Source organism: Miniopterus schreibersii (genome assembly GCF_964146895.1).
Source record: "Miniopterus schreibersii genome assembly, chromosome: 10".
In the NCBI taxonomy this organism is placed as follows: Eukaryota; Metazoa; Chordata; class Mammalia; order Chiroptera; family Miniopteridae; genus Miniopterus; species Miniopterus schreibersii.
In genome coordinates, this window is record NC_138110.1 from 2,130,313 (window position 1) to 2,145,774 (window position 15,462).

Here is a 15,462-nt window from a genome sequence, read left to right on the forward strand (position 1 = left end):
GGACACACGGAAAGTGCTTAGGGTAAGCGATGAGTGCTGGGGACGTGAGGGTGCGCTGGACCCCAGGCTTGGAGCAGGAAAGGGAAGCCAGGAATCACGGACCTTTCCTCACTGTCCCAAGGGCCCCTCCCCTCCCCTCCCCTCCCCTCCCCTCCCCTCCCCTCCCCTCCCCTCCCCTCCCCTCCCCTCCCCTCCCCTCCCCTCCCCTCCCCTCCCCTCCCCTCCCCTCCCCTCCCCCTCCCCTCCCCTCCCCCCCCTCCCCTCTTTCCTTGCCCATCAGGCGTTGCTGCCTGAGCCCGGGCCCATTGCTGCAGTGGGGGTGGGTGGAGGGGCTCGGGGCGAACGGTGGGGCCAGGCTCTGTAAGGCAGGACTGTAGCTGGGGAGCTGTAGTTGGTGACCCCACAGAGACCTGGTGCTGGGGGTCACGGGCATGCAGGAGGACTGACCACGCTTTTTCATCAGGCCTCTCTGGCGCCCACTCGCCTCCCCACTCCCACCGCAGTGCTGGTCCCGGGGCTCCTGTTTCTGGTAGGACAAGTGTCCTGGCTCCGGAGTGGACCTTCCCCCACGAGGATGTTTAGAAGCTGAGAGACCCAGAAGGAAACTTGGGAGTCATCACGACTCAAGTGGGATTATGGAACCTCTGTCCCCAGATGGTTTCAAGAGGACAATGGCGCCTTCTTCGCATTCGGGTGATGGATTGAACACGCCCACAGCTGTGAAATCTGTTCCCCACAGGAGACTCTGTGGGGCCGATGAACTCACGTCCAGTTTTCAAAGGTGCTCTTCCAACACCCGAGACTCATGGTTTCTCCTTAAAACATAGATCTTGTCATAGACTCAGGCAAAATTTTTAAAATGTTTTATTGAGATGTTTAATTTTAAAATAGCTTAATTTAAAAACAGAATTTTCTTCTACTGTGTATTAAAAATGTAGTAAAACAGAAAACAGCTCCAAAACCTAAAGAGCACAACCCCCAAAACTGAGAGATCCACGCAGCACAGAACCCCAGCCACGGAGGGGAAAGTCAAGTGATCAATGCGGCCGGGCGGCAGAGGGTGTGGAGAGCCACAGCTGGCACGGGACACGGGCTTTCTCAGGAATAATTACCCTCCAAACAGCTTGATTCTGGAGGCTTCACTCAAAAATGAGTCAATCAGAAGTAAAACAGCTGCTTTTGATGGGGGAGGGGGAGGAGGCGTCTGCGCCTCCCGAGAGGAACTGAGCTGCAGGATGCGCGGGGCCAGCAGCTGCTGTGAAGGGGACCTGGGGACCCGGACCCCTGACCGAGCTCCGGGGAACCGCGGAACTGCCAGGCTGCGCTTCCCGCCCCGGCCTCTGGAGAAGCCACCGACTCAGGGAAACTCGGTTTCCTGAAGGCTTTAAGTCCGCATTTGAGCGTTGAAAGCTGTCCCACAGATTCCCTCGAGAGCCGTCGCGGCCCCTGTCCCGAGCGGGACCCAGGCCGCCGCTTCTTGGTTGAGGGAGCAGTGGGTCCGCCGAGCCCAGAGCGTGCGGATTCGTGCTGTTCCTGCTGCATTGCAGAGGGGCCTGCGTGCTCGACGGGATGTGAGCGTCGAGCCTGTCGCTGCGGGGAACCAGAGGTGACCTTTCCCGAGGGCCTACTGTGCGCAGGCAGGTCCTAGTCTCACTTCCCCTTCGTCCCAGGAGGCAGCTCTCCACGGTTCAGGGTGAGGAGAGCGGGCTGAGATCTGAGGCATGGACTCGAGGGCCCGAGGCCACGTTGCTGGCTGTGAGCCACGGCTCAGCGGAGCCCAGAGCTGGGTGTGCCGCTCACGCTTGGCCAGCGTTGCCCAGTGTCTGCTGTGCTGCCACCTCAGCTGCCTGCTCAGTGCTGTGATTCAGCCCAGACGCCTCTGCATCTTGGGTCTGTGCCGGCTCCTCGCCCTGAGAGCTGAATCTCCTTGCTTCCCGACGCCCAGGGCTTGCCGCAGCCGCGGGTCCGTGCGCTGCAGGCAGGGCACACCCTCTCTGGGACACTTTTTGGAGTCACCGAGAGCAGGTGCGTGAAGGTGGGCAGTGCTGTGGACGGGCCTGAGCTCTGCAGCCCTCACACTGTGGGCGTGGCCGGCAGCGGGGTGGTTTCCGTTCCCCAGACGCCGTCCAAGGCGCTGCACCCGGTGCTGCACTGGGGCGCCTCCCCGGACTTTCCTACTCGATAAATCCACGTTCTTTAGATGGTGCCCTTGCCAGATTTCAGTACAGCTTATGTGGGTGCCCTTTTCAGGCCACAGGGAGGTAGAATCAATCTCTGTTCCCACAAGGCACCCTCGCTGCCTCGTTACGTGTTTTGCCTCAAGCATGAAGAAGCTAAACAGTGAATTTCAAAATATCAGCAAGAAGCACCCATCTTAGACCTGTGGCAGAAAAATGTCTGTGTGTCTGCAGTGCTCCACCAGGCACCCTGGGCCCTTGCCCAGCATGTTGGGGGCTGTTTGTCATTTCGAAAGCCGGTGCCACGAGAGTAAGTGTTGGAAACCAGCCACCCATCCTTTCCTCTGCATCTCTGCAGGTTGTCTCCATGGGTCTGAAGCCGCTAATGGGCTCATGGGACTCAGTGGACACATTGGTTCTTTCTTGTGACAAGGGAGGGAGCGCTGATGACATCCGTCTGGGAGGGCGAGCTCCTCCAGGTTAAAAGGGGAGCAGACACCGCTCCCTACAACTTGAACATGAAGTGAATCTTCCAAAACGAGTGCCCTGGGTGGGAAGGACCCCTGGGGTGCCCAGTCCTGGGGAAGCCTGGCCTGTCTTGGATACCGTCCGAGGAGTTTCTTACCAGGTCACCATGGAAACATTCTTAACTCATGAGCAGAACCGCTGTTGGCTGGTTGTGAAGACTGTCCCCGTGGGAAGGCAGAGCCGTGTTCTGTCTGTTGAGTCCAAGTTGTGGAGTTTTATCTTGGTGAGGCTGCCTCCTGGGGCCTGCGGTCCGGCTGTGAGAGAAGAGATTCCAGGACTCAGGCAAGTGTGGCTCTGTGTCTGTTGTCCCCTCTTCCCTCTTCATCACCCCCTTTCCCTGCTGGCCCTCGCCCTCTCTTATCCAAACACAGATATTACTGAGTCCCTCCATGGCACCAGCACTGTGCTGGGTGCTGGGGACACAGACGGATAAGAGAGACTAAGTCACTGCCAAAGTCCCTCCCAGAGGGGGGACAACAGCAACAGTCACAGGAAGTGGACAAGCAAGTGAGCTGGTCATAGGTAGGGGCGGGAGGAAGAGCTGAGACCAGGGGAGGCCACAGGGATGTGAGGGGGGAGTGTCCGTGTGTGACTGTGTGTGCACATGAGCAGGTGGGCGTGTGTGAGCACGCGAGCATGTAAGTGTGTGAGTGTGTATGTCCGTGTGTGACTGTGTGTGCACATGAGCAGGTGGGCGTGTGTGAGCACGCGAGCATGTAAGTGTGTGAGTGTGTATGTCCGTGTGTGACTGTGTGTGCACATGAGCAGGTGGGCGTGTGTGAGCACGCGAGCATGTAAGTGTGTGAGTGGTGTGTGTGAACGTGTTCACATGAGCCGGTGTGTGCGTGAGCATGCATGCGAGTGGTGTGTGTCTGTGTGTGAATTCCTTTTTAAAATCTATCTCTTATTGAGAAGTATGTTATATAATTTCCAAATATCTAGAGATTTTTTTCATATGTATTTCTGTTGTTGATTTTCTAGTTTAATCCAATCTTTGAGAATATGATTTATATAATTTCTCTTCTTTTAAATTTATTAAGGTTTATTTTGTGGTCTAGAGTATACTCTCTCCTGGTGAATCTTACATTCACACTTTAGAAGAAAGCACATGTTTTGCTGTTGGTGGTGGAAAGTTCTATAAATGTCAGTTAGGTCAAATGGTTGCTTATGTTTTCCATATCCTGATCGACTTTGGACTCCTTGTTATGGCTGTTACTGAGGGAGAAGTGTTGACATCTCCAACTATAATTACAGATTTTCATGTCTCCTTTCAGATCGATCTGTGTTTTGCTTCAAGTCCTTTGAAGCTGTGGTGTTAGCTGCAAACACAGAGCATTGTCTCTTCTTGGAGAACTGACTCCTTTACCCTGGTGCACTGTCCCTCTTTATCTCGGACGACAGTCCTTGTTCTACAGTGTGCCGCATACACAATGCACATAGCTGCTCCAGCTTCCTATCGTTTGTGTTTGCATGGCATATCATTTTCCATCTTTTACTTTAAATGTATCTATGTCTTTATAATTAAAATGGTTTCTTTTAGGCAGCAGATGGTTAATTCTCACATTTAAAAAAATCCAACCTGACAGTCTCTGTCTTTTAGCTGTTGTATTTAGGCCATTTACATTTAAAATGGTTATTGATATACTTGTATGAAAATTTACTATTTTGTTAGCTGTTTTCTATTTGTTTCTTTTTTTTGGTTGTTGCTATTTCCCCCTTTCTGTCTTCTCTACGTTTAACTGACTATGTTATGATTCCACTTCATTTCTTCTCTTGGTTATTTATACCTCTTATTTTTGAACGTTTGCCCTTATATTTGTAATATATGCTTAAAAAAATTTAAGTTCACCTTCAAATAATGTGATACCACTTCCTACATAGTGCAGGGGGCTTACGACAGCGTGTTCCCAACTCCTCCTTCCCATTCTCTGTGCCACTGTGGTCCTAGGTTTCACTTTTGCATTTGCTCCACAAACAATGCATGTGTGTTTCTAAGAGGATGGGACCCCACCCATGTCTGTAGTCACACTCTTGCTTGCCCACAGTTGCCTCTATCAATTAGTTAACAGTTTAAGTTGAATTTTCTCACCAGTGATATGCTATCAGGCAACAGCTGCTGGTGTAAGAAATTGTGTGGGTCTCCGTTTCCCTCAAGCATCTGTTTCTCCCCAGGTGCTCAGTTTTGTGTTTTTTTTTTTTTTTTTTGCTCTGCAGCCGAGGTTCTTTGGTGGGTTCAAGAAAAGTCCATGGCTTGCAGTTTGTCACATTCCTCACTTGCTGTAAAGGTGGAAGCAATAATCTTTCCTGGTCTTTCCATCACCGAAGTAAAATCGGGAGTCTCTGACTCCACTTGGCTTGAATTGTATTTCACTCTCTCCCAGGGAGGAAAAATTTCGTTACAGAAGCTTGATCCTATCTGACTATCTGGCTAGTGCATCTTCTAAGACACTGTTGGAGTGCCTGCAAGGCTCGCGAGCACACACCCACTGTATCTCACAGTAGAAATCTGCAGGATGTTATCTCACCTTTTCATTACTTTCAAGATTTCTCTTTTAAACTCCACAGAAGAATTCTTAAGAATTCTGCAAGGTGCCCTTCAAATGGCAGCTGCCCCGGAATCAGGCAGGCCTGGGTTCACACTCACACTCTACCATTTCTAGTTGAGTGACAAAGCCACTTTCTCAGTTCTGCTGTCTTCTTGAGCAGGCGCGACCTCAGCGTGCAGTAAGGCATTCCTCCCTCCACATCCGCGGCAGCCGAGGCAGCCGTGTCGTTTTATCTTGCATGGTTACGCTATTGGATGATCAATATTTGAATAACTCTATAAAAGACTCAGACCACTCCTTTGTCTAGGAAAGACTCTTTGGCGGGCACCCACAAAGTACCAAACCCTCCGTATTCCAGAGTGGCCACCCCTTCACCACCGGGGCCCTTTCCCACAGGCACAGCGGCTCCTGGCCTGTGTCCCTCACTCCAGTCAGCGCCTCCGCCATCCACCAAGATGCTGACGCTGGAAACCTAAGAGCCTTTCCTGATGTCTGTCTCCTTCACCCCCAGGTTCAGTCCATCTCAAACCTCACCTTCCCGCCCGTCTCCTACGCTCACTGCCTCCGGTCGGGAACCACCCTCATCCTGCCGCTAGAGCCGCATAACCACCTGCGGGCCGGTTTTCCTCAGCTGGCCTCGGCTCTCCCGCTGGCCTCTCCCCCCAGATGGAGCCGGTCTCGGCCAGCGCCCCATCCTGAGCGTCCCAGCAGCGCCCGCTGGGGCCCCTGCGTGTGTCCCAGGCGCCTACGCTTCCGCGTCCGGCCGTCTCTGCCCTGACGTTAAGCTCCCTTGTTGACTACGGGCAGCTGAGACCTTGTTTCCAGTTTTCCACTATTATCTGTGACGTTTGACTGTCTATGTGCATCTTTGTTCATTTGTGGTGTTATTTCTATAGAGAGATTTAGAAATCAAATTGGGTCAGTGGGTATGCACATTTTAATTTTGAAATGATACAGTCCAACTGCCCTGCAAAATTAAAAAAAAAAAATCAAACCAAACAAACAAAAAACAAAGTAGAATGTTCCATAGATATGCTCTCTCTAAACAGCTCACCTCCCCACACCCCTGGCAACACCACATTGAGATAACGGGGTGACCGCCTGCCATTTCCGTGAAGATAATAGGATGGCCGACCTGTGGTCTCAGGGCAGGGGCATCCCTGGGGCAGCTGCCGTGTGGAGACCCTGGGGCCCGTGACTAGAAGGGGACAGTGGTGCTATCGTGCATTTGAGCAGAACATCGGTTCTCAAGGGGACAAGTAGGAATTACCACTGCCAAGAAGAGTTCTATTTCCAGGCCCCTGCCCTCTCCCTCGGGCACAGCCCACGCCTGCGCACCATGGCACAGGGCTCGCGTGCCTGTGGGGGGACGGTGGACAGAGACCCCAGCTGTCGGCGCACGGCCCTCCCTCCCTCCCCCTCAGACGCGGTCGGCGAGGCGGCCGGTTGCCTGTCGCACGCGGCTCTGCTGACTGGGCTCGGCCTTTGCCTCTCACTTCTGAGATGTAAATTTGCACAGCAGCTGACCGGAGCCCCGCGGCTGCCCGGCTGGCATCACCGCTCGGCAGCAGGGAGGCCGCCTTCCCGTTTATCACGGCGTCTCTCCCCCGTCTCTGTTTTCTCTGCCTCCCTCCCTCTTGTCTCTTTCTGACATCCACACCCCCCAAACCAAACCCAAAACAAAATCATAACGACTTACTGGCACCTCCCAACCCCCGTTCCAGCCGTCAGGCCCCGTAGGACCTGCACTGTCCAAGCGGCTCCTGTGGCCCATGGAATTGACTTGCTCACCTCTTGCCAAACACATGCTCAGGATGTCACACGGGTGACTTGCGTTGGCCACAGTGCGCACACTCGCACCCTGGAAGCCTCCCACCCTTTTCTCCTGGGAGCCATTTGCTAAACACGGGCCAGCGCATGAGTCCCTGGTGCGTCTCCCAGGAGCCCACATGGGTGGGCAACACCCACAGCCATGTTTCCAAGGAGAACAGGTCACAGACACCCTGCCGGCAGGGCAAACGGGGGAGTGAGCGCCTCTGCAGGGAGGGGTCCTCGGGCCCTGTCCTCGGCGAGCCCTTGCCCACAGCACCACGCACGGCGCCGAGAGGGAGACGTGCCTCGGTGCAGCCCGGAAGGACACATGGATACAGGACAGGATGGACTGCTGCTCTGACGATCCCGAGGGAGTCAGCGTCCCTCGGGAAAACAATGGGTTAGCCGTCTGAAAATGGCAAGGAATGAAATAAAGGGAGACTGGAGGAAGGAAGACAGAGATTCGTGCACATGAAGCAATTGTGAATATAAGAGATGTTGGATTATGGGCGGCGTCAAGAAATAGCTTGACCACACGGCTTGTTTATTTAAGCTCAACAGAATTTGTAAAGTAGGGCATCAATTGACGGACTGATTGATTTATTCACTTATTCAACCAGAAACGTATTGAGAGCTCTGGCGACATGTGCTCTGGCTGTAGTATTGACACATCAGAAAGACCCTGAATTTACTGCCTATGAGGAAATAAACATTAATACAATAATGACCTCAATAATCAGATAATTACAAACTGGGATTTATAGTCACAGTACAGCATGTGCAAAGGTCCTGAGGTGTGAGGGAACAGTGAGTAGGGAGGAGCAGAAATCACAGGGTGAAGTGGCCCGAGGGTCAAGCCGGCCATGACCCCCAGGCTGGGTTTCTCGGTCTCGGGGGTAGAGCAAGAGGGAGCCACCGAAGGCATAAGGCCAGGCAGGGGAGTGGCCAGATGTGCTGCTTAAAGACCAGTGGCCGGGACGCTGTGGGGCTGGGGCAGCCGGTGGTGGCAGGTCCTGTCAGGAAAGGATGGACAGCATGACCGACGCGGCAGAGCTTTCCCCCCTCCCACTTCCAGACTCTGCAACTCCGGCTTCAGGAACTTGGGAAGTCAGCAGACTGGCACCGGTCTCCTCACTGACTCGCTGATGTTCATCAAGGCAAATTAAAATACTCGCCTGCGCTCTGAAGATAGCGCGTTTACACAACCATTGTCCTGTCCCTGAGGGGAGCTGGGCCATTGTTCCCCGGGGGGCGGGGAGGCATCGAACCCACAGGGCGTCATTAAGGGGTGGCTCTTTCTCTAGTCTGACGGGAGGGCAGTCGTGATATATTTATTCAGGATTTAGAAAACGGAGTTCAATTCCAAGTGAAAGGGTGTTCAATTAAGTAATTCCTATTGTATTCGTAGGACAGACGGGGTGGCCCGACCTGGGAGGGAAGGGGCCCCTCGCACATCCAGGGGTCCCTTGTGCCGGCTGGCGGATGGTCCCTAACACAGCAGGTCCTGCTTAGCCCCTTAGTCTCTCATTTGATTCTGCCGGAGACCTGAAGAACCACGCAGGTCTGCTGATGCCATTGGAGGCCTTACTGAGAACAGTCTTCTTTATCCAAGTTGCCTGGAAGGGGGTGGCTTTGCAGCGCTGCTCTCAGGGGCAAGTCCTGTGGCCCCCTCAGCTCCTTTAACTCTCGAGGGGCAGTGGGAGGCTGAGGCATGGGAAGGACACGCCTTCCCAGCTGTCCGCTTCCCTGCAGCCGCCGTGTCCTCGGTTGCTGTCTACCAAAGAGAGTGGATGCAAGGCAGTGATTACGGACCTGAGGGCAGAATGTCCTGGCTATTTGGAAAGCAAAATGAAAACAACATGGTTTAAAACACCGCAACACTAAAGAGAAGAAAGAACACATGGATTTTCGACTCGGCTATGCCACGCCTCCTGCCTGCTGCACGGCCCAGGCGTCGGGTGACTACTCGGCTGTGGTGTTGGGACAGACGCCCAAGGCAGGGCTGACGCCTGGGCTCTCGGGGCAGCCACAGGGCCGGGGCGGGCCGTGAGCACAGCCTGAAGTCATAGCTACAGCGCCGCGGTCAGCTCCGCGCCAGAAGCCGCGCCGTTCGTGTGCGGAGGCCGACGGGCCGAGGCAGCCGCATCGTTTCTACTGGGAGTAAGCGGCAGACAGTTTGCGCTCAGAGCGGAGGCTGAAGCAACAGAGTTCCGGGGGTGAGTGTCGACATCCGGACGCGAGCTGAGACGGGCGATAGGAAACGCCTAGTCCCTGGGCGACGCAACCTCGGCGAGCTTTCCATATCCACTGGACCAAGGCCACTGGCGGCTTTCAGATATTCCTGCACCCACAGAAGCGGCTAACACACACCCGAAGACACGCACGGCCCCTCCGGAGGGCCTAGAGGCAGGTGGTGTGTGTGTAAACCCGAGGGAACGGTGCGCAGAGCTTCGGGGGGTGCGCCTCCCTCCAGGGCCCGGCTCCCCAGGCACTCTTCTGATGGGGGAAAACTCCAGAGCTCCCACGGAAGGCTTTTGCCCTCAGATGTGCCGAGGAAACAGCAACTGCACATGGATTTTTACATGTTGCTGCAACTGTAACACAGGTTCTCACTTTGCACTTCAAGCAATTTCCAGAAAAGCTGGGAGAGGAGCAGTTTGTGCTCCTGCTGGGAGCATGAGTCACCAGCTGGAACACTGGATCAGAACCCAAGCAGGGTCCCCAATACCTGCCCTCAGGTGGGAGCTGTTTGGGCAGCATGCAGCAGGGGAGAGTGCCAGGCCCGGGCGGCGGCTCTTTGCCCGGGCGCGTGTGTGGCGAGTCTGGGGCTCTGCTCCCGTACGATGAACGCTGGCTTCCCTCTGTGTTTAGTGCTTACGACTGGGGCATTCAAGGGACCGCGTATGCCCCTTAATAAGAGACTGCGTGTGGCCCGAGCTCCAAACAGAAAACCCCAGCAGCCGGCGCTCAGCCCGAGAGCCAGCCCGCCCATCACCCGGCCTGCCAGGCGCTGTGCTGGGCGTGTTCTCGCTGTTGCCATCACTCCCCTGCGCGCTCCGCATGATTGTTGAACATCAATAGGTCATGTCACCTCCTTGGCACATCAATGACCCAGAGAAACGGTCGCTGAGTGGATGGTGTTGGAAGTCGCTTTTCTCTGAGACGTGTCGACAAGCCCTGAGGGAGGCTCGGGGAGCAGAGACACCGCTCCAGGCCACCGTGTGACCACTCTTCATCTTCAAACGCAAGGAGCTCGCTCCTCCCTGCGCGGAGCATCGCCAGTGCGGGGCCCCAGGTCTATACCCAGGAGAAAGCTTGTTACCATGACCTTGGCGAGTCCAAGGTCACTCGCTCATCTCTCAGCTGCTGTCCCAGCCGTATGATTAGACAGTCAAACAGAGAGGCCGGTGCCGTATCCGGCTGCACTTTTCACAGAAAATAAATGGCCAAAAAATAAATAAATTCAGCTTCCCAGCCTCATGGCTTCCATCTTTCACTGGGATTTGAATTTTAAAATGTTTGTATTATAATTCTGAAGCCTGGTTTCCGCAGGGTTCATCTTAAAGTCAACCCACAGCAGCGCGGGGCGGGAAACACCAGTCAGGCTTGGATAGTGAAGGGAGAGAGGAGAAGAGAATGGTGGAGACTTTTAAAAACACTTTCCGCAGTCAGGGCAGATGGCAATCTTGCTCACTTGGCTCAGGGCGCTTCCAGGCGCGGAGCGAGCATTTTAGAAGAGTGAGAAATTGATTTTCCCCTGTACAGCACGGGGCCCACGGACTCTCACAATCTTTATATAATCTTTCCAGTGAGATATGAAGGGAACCACCTCTGCCTGCAAACGTCCGCGGGCCTGGCAGCCCCGTTTCCCAGCCTGGCCCAGTGAGGCCCGGCCGTCTGGCGGCCTGTCAGGCAGAGGCCCGCTCGCTCGCACGCGGCTCTGGGCAAGGGGCCTCAGCTCGGAGGCCCGGGCTTCCGCAGGACCTGCAGCCGAGTAAACACAGCAGGCGCAGAGCGGACAGACGGCCCCCCACGCCCGTAGCTCTAGGGGATCCTGATCACGTGGGAAGGTGCCCCAGTGTACCCTTTGCCTCATGACCCCTGTCACCCAAATTACTATCAGCAGCCTGACCTGGCAGGTTTTCTCTGTCCTGCTCGCATTATTATTGCATTTACCTTTTTTCCTGTTGGGCTATATTTTATACACACACTAGGACACATCGGGAGCTTCAAATGCATTCACACCAAGCAATCTGTGTAACAGAACGATGACTGGCAGCCCTTTGCAGCAGTTGCATTTCAGACGTTTCACTTTTATTTACTGGTCCGGCCTGCACTCCCTGCTTGATGCTAATGTTACTTGACTTACCATTCAATCAATAATTCCAGAGAACGATTGCTTTCCCCGAGCTCTCCTGCAAACGCCCTAATTTCCGTGCTTTAATCCCCAGAGTCGCTGGTATTAACTCCCCAGCCTAGTGAGGTTCCCGCTGCGCGGCTCTCGGCCGCTGGTGGAGAGGGACCCGCACCTAACCGGGAGACAGCCCAAGCCGGCGTTTTCCTGAGGCCGGTGGCTTCTCCTCTCTGCTTTTCTTTCTAATCCTTCCACTCGAACTACTTACTTTATGCACCCGGGAGTAACCTCCTTTCAAATTCACATGGGTTGTCATCTGAAAAACAAGGAACCAAGTCCCATCTGTGCCTAAATGCGTGATCAGCACGTGCTCTGTGGACGTGGGGGCATTTAGGAAGCGTCTCCCATACGTTTCCCATGAAGACACTCGCTAGACCTGGAAACAAGGGTGCCGGCGGCAATGGCTTTTTCTAGCAATTTGCTTTTACAAATGAGAGATATGCCCCGGAAACTGGATATTGAGAGTGTACGTTGGAAGCGGATATGAGCAGTGTTTGCACACAGGGCCGTGGGGCTCCTGGTGCCAGGGAGAGGCTGGCTCGCTGGAAATCGACGATTTTATTGATACACACTAATGCACATGATTAACATAATGATGATTTTGTTAATACACACGGGCCAGACCCTCATCCTGCTCAGAGGCTTTTTAATGAGGTGGGTGCCGCAGACCCAGGACTTGGGAAGCATGTTGAACGAATGGTATGTGGGTTCCGTTAAATCCTGGTTCATAATCTGTCTTTTCACCTTCTCTCCCCACATGTAGCGAGGTAAGTAACCAGAGCCCCCGGTGCCATGTGGGCTTATAAAAATGGGTTACTCGCTCCTGCATTAAGTCGCAAAAATGAGGCAAGTCAACGCTGCGTCCTAAAACCGCGCCGACGTCCGGGTCTCCAGGTGCCGGCGAGCGGCTGGGCTCCGTCACCCGGCGGCTCCTCAGCGTCTCCGTGGCCGCGACGCCCACTCTCAGAGCCACTGCAGGTCTAATTAGATGGAATGAGTGAGTTTTAAACACGTCAGGCTGTGGATGGCACCCACTTTGCAAAATAAGTCAAGCCTCCCTGCATGTGTCGGGGCCTGGTGGGCTGGAAGACAAAAACGTGCGGCCTTTGTGTGAGCTTCCGTGACTCTCAGGGTTCAGGTAAAAGCAAAGGGCGGGGGAGGCCCTTTAGGCTTCTTCTATGGCTCGCAGGCAATCCCGCGAGGCCGCAGGCCCGCCTGGGACGCTTCCTTCTCGGAGAGGGAGGGGAAGTCCCGGGGAACTCCCGACTGCGTTTCTGACGGGCGTTTCAAAGGCAGCGCACGTCGTGCCCGGCTGGCAAATGAGCAAGGGGAGCGGTCCCGTGAGGCGGTGCCGCCCTTCAGCCGCCGCCCGCCGGAGTGCAGGGCCGTCTCCGCCAAGGTCTGCCAGGCGAGCTTCAGCTTGGCCGGAAGCCCCTGAGCTTCCCGTGCGCTTTTATGAGGACTTCGTAAGTGTTACAGTGCCTTGTCACAGTCCTATGTCGCCGCCTCCCGAAGTATCTAGGAAACTGTGACAACATGTGGCTCCTCACACAGTTATCCCTCGAGGCCGATTCTTGTGGACGGACTAGGGGACAATTCCAAGTAACGGGGCATTTGGAGGGCCCCGTGCGCAGGGGCCCGTGCAGATGGCTGCGCTGACATTCGCCGTATCTTTGGAAGAATTTAATTTAGAGTGAAGAGAGCAGGTCATTTCTCTCCCCCGGTGTGATTTCTAGGCGCTCGATCTCACCTGGGCGGCGCCTCCCCGAGTTCCTGGAGCAGTTCTGTCCTAGAGAAACACCAGCAGGGGTGTGCAACAATGTCTGAGAAGTCTCATTGTAGCATCATTTGTATCATTTGTGTGAGGAAATCAATGGGAGTCACGTCTCAATGCCCAGGAGCAAAGGGACACCGACTACGTGAAGCACCAGAGCAGGGCGCGGTCCGTCCGTGCACAGAGGGGAAGCGTCAAAGCCTATTGCACAGCGAGCGAGCTGCAGGATGCCTGCATGCACTGAAGAATCCTAATTTTGTTACAAAGACAATAGGGAGACCAAATTTACCGTGTGTGTCTGTGCATGTCTGCAGGTGAGGGTCTCTGCAGGCATGTGTGTCTGTGTGTGCACGCATGCATCCCCGTGTGTGACACACAGATCCCCGAAGACCACACATGCATCCATTTTTTGCTGTTATCTCTGTAGACCGGCAATTTTCAACCGGGTTGCTGTAAGAATTCTTAACACATGCAATACCTGACTACATAGTCAGGGGCCTGCTCTCCTTTCCCTCAGATTGTCAAGTAAAAAATGACAACAGCCAGCAGACACAACAGCCGTCCTATGTGAATGAATCAACATTACACCTACTCTTTTGTCAGATCGACAAAAAATATATTTTTGTGTGTGCCAAAGAATTTTAGTATTAGTTTATGTGTGTCACGGGATGAAAATCGCTGCTGTAGGTGGACCTGGGGATGGGCGCGGTTTTAACTTTATATACACCCGTGTAACCTGCGTTTCTTACAGCCGACACGCATAACTTTGTAAGGAAAGCAAACGACCCAAAACCTACATTTGCAACCCCCCTGTGAGGGACGGTGGGTCACAGGACAGGAACTATCCGACCCAGTCCCGTCACAGGACATGCTCGGCCTGGCTCCCCACGGGGCTCTTTCTAGAAGAAAGTCTCAGTGTGCGGCTGGCGTCCCTTGGAGACACCCTTACACTGCGACCCACCGTCTGCAGGCACAGAGACCCACACAGCCGGCCAGCTGGCCCGTGACCCCTAAAGGGCCTGTCCAACAGGAACTCAGGACACTTAATACTTTTCATCACAATAACAGTCACTATCATTTAATGAACAGTTTCTATCCTTTCCTAGGCACTCTCCCAGCATTATCTCATTAACGCTTCAAAACGACAGTTGGAGGAGATGTGATGATTATTAGGCCTGTTCGAATGACAATGCCAAGCTCAGCAATACAGACCTAGTTCTTAACAGAGACTAGTTGACTCCCAGGTAATTTTAGACCAGTCCGTGCTCCCGGACGTCCGCCGCTGTTTTCTGTCTGCTTCCTGTAGGAAGCGGCTCCAGCGGAAGGAAACTCCACAAAGGACCTGAGGCCACGCGTGTGGAAGGCCTGAAAGTCTGCGCAAGGCCACACCCCGAAGGCTGCGGATGGTCTCTGGGCCTGCGGGAACCCACACAGAACTCTGCCCCATCACAGCTTTTTTCCTGTGGGCGGCTTGGACGGGGACTGGACCTTCGGGCCACTGGCCCAGGCTCACTGTGGTCGTCTGTAGTCTCGTGTGCACCTGTGCTTGTGGCAGCGGGTGTGGGGACAGGCGGGGTTGGAGCTGGGAGCCCAGCCTTGCCTCCAGATGCACAGGAGGGGCCGGGCCAGGGCCAGAACAGACACTATCCCACTCCCACCCTCCTGGACAAAGGGCCCGAGCCTGAGGCTGTCCTGTCGCCCCTGAAGCTGCAGCCTGTTGGCCAGGGGACGAGATCAGATGGCCGAGGAAGGGAAGACGGGACAGGCTCAGTAAAACCTCTCTGTCCTTCCTACCTTGTGTTAAATTGGCTGTGAGCCGTCTCCCTGACACCTGCCCCCCATCATGAGGTTGAAGCCAAGCTGTTAACTGCGGCTCTGCCAGGAGAGGCTCACACACAGCAGGGCCAGGGCAGGTGCAGCGGGAAGACCCACAGCTTCTGAAGCCACCCGTGGGTGCCGAGGCCCAGATTCCAGCAACCTGCATGGCCCCAAGAGCCTCCTGCCTTGCGCCTCAGTCTCCTTGGGCTCCTGGGTGGCTTCCTGTGAAGTTCACTGTCCCCAGAGAGGATCCTCTGTGTCCCAACCAAAGAGCTAAGCCGCAGGTGGTGCCCGTGGGAGTAAAGGCACCTCACTGAGTCCGTGCCTCCTGAGCGGGGAGCTAATATCCTTACACGGACCGATTCATTGGATACTTACCATCCTGAACAGGCT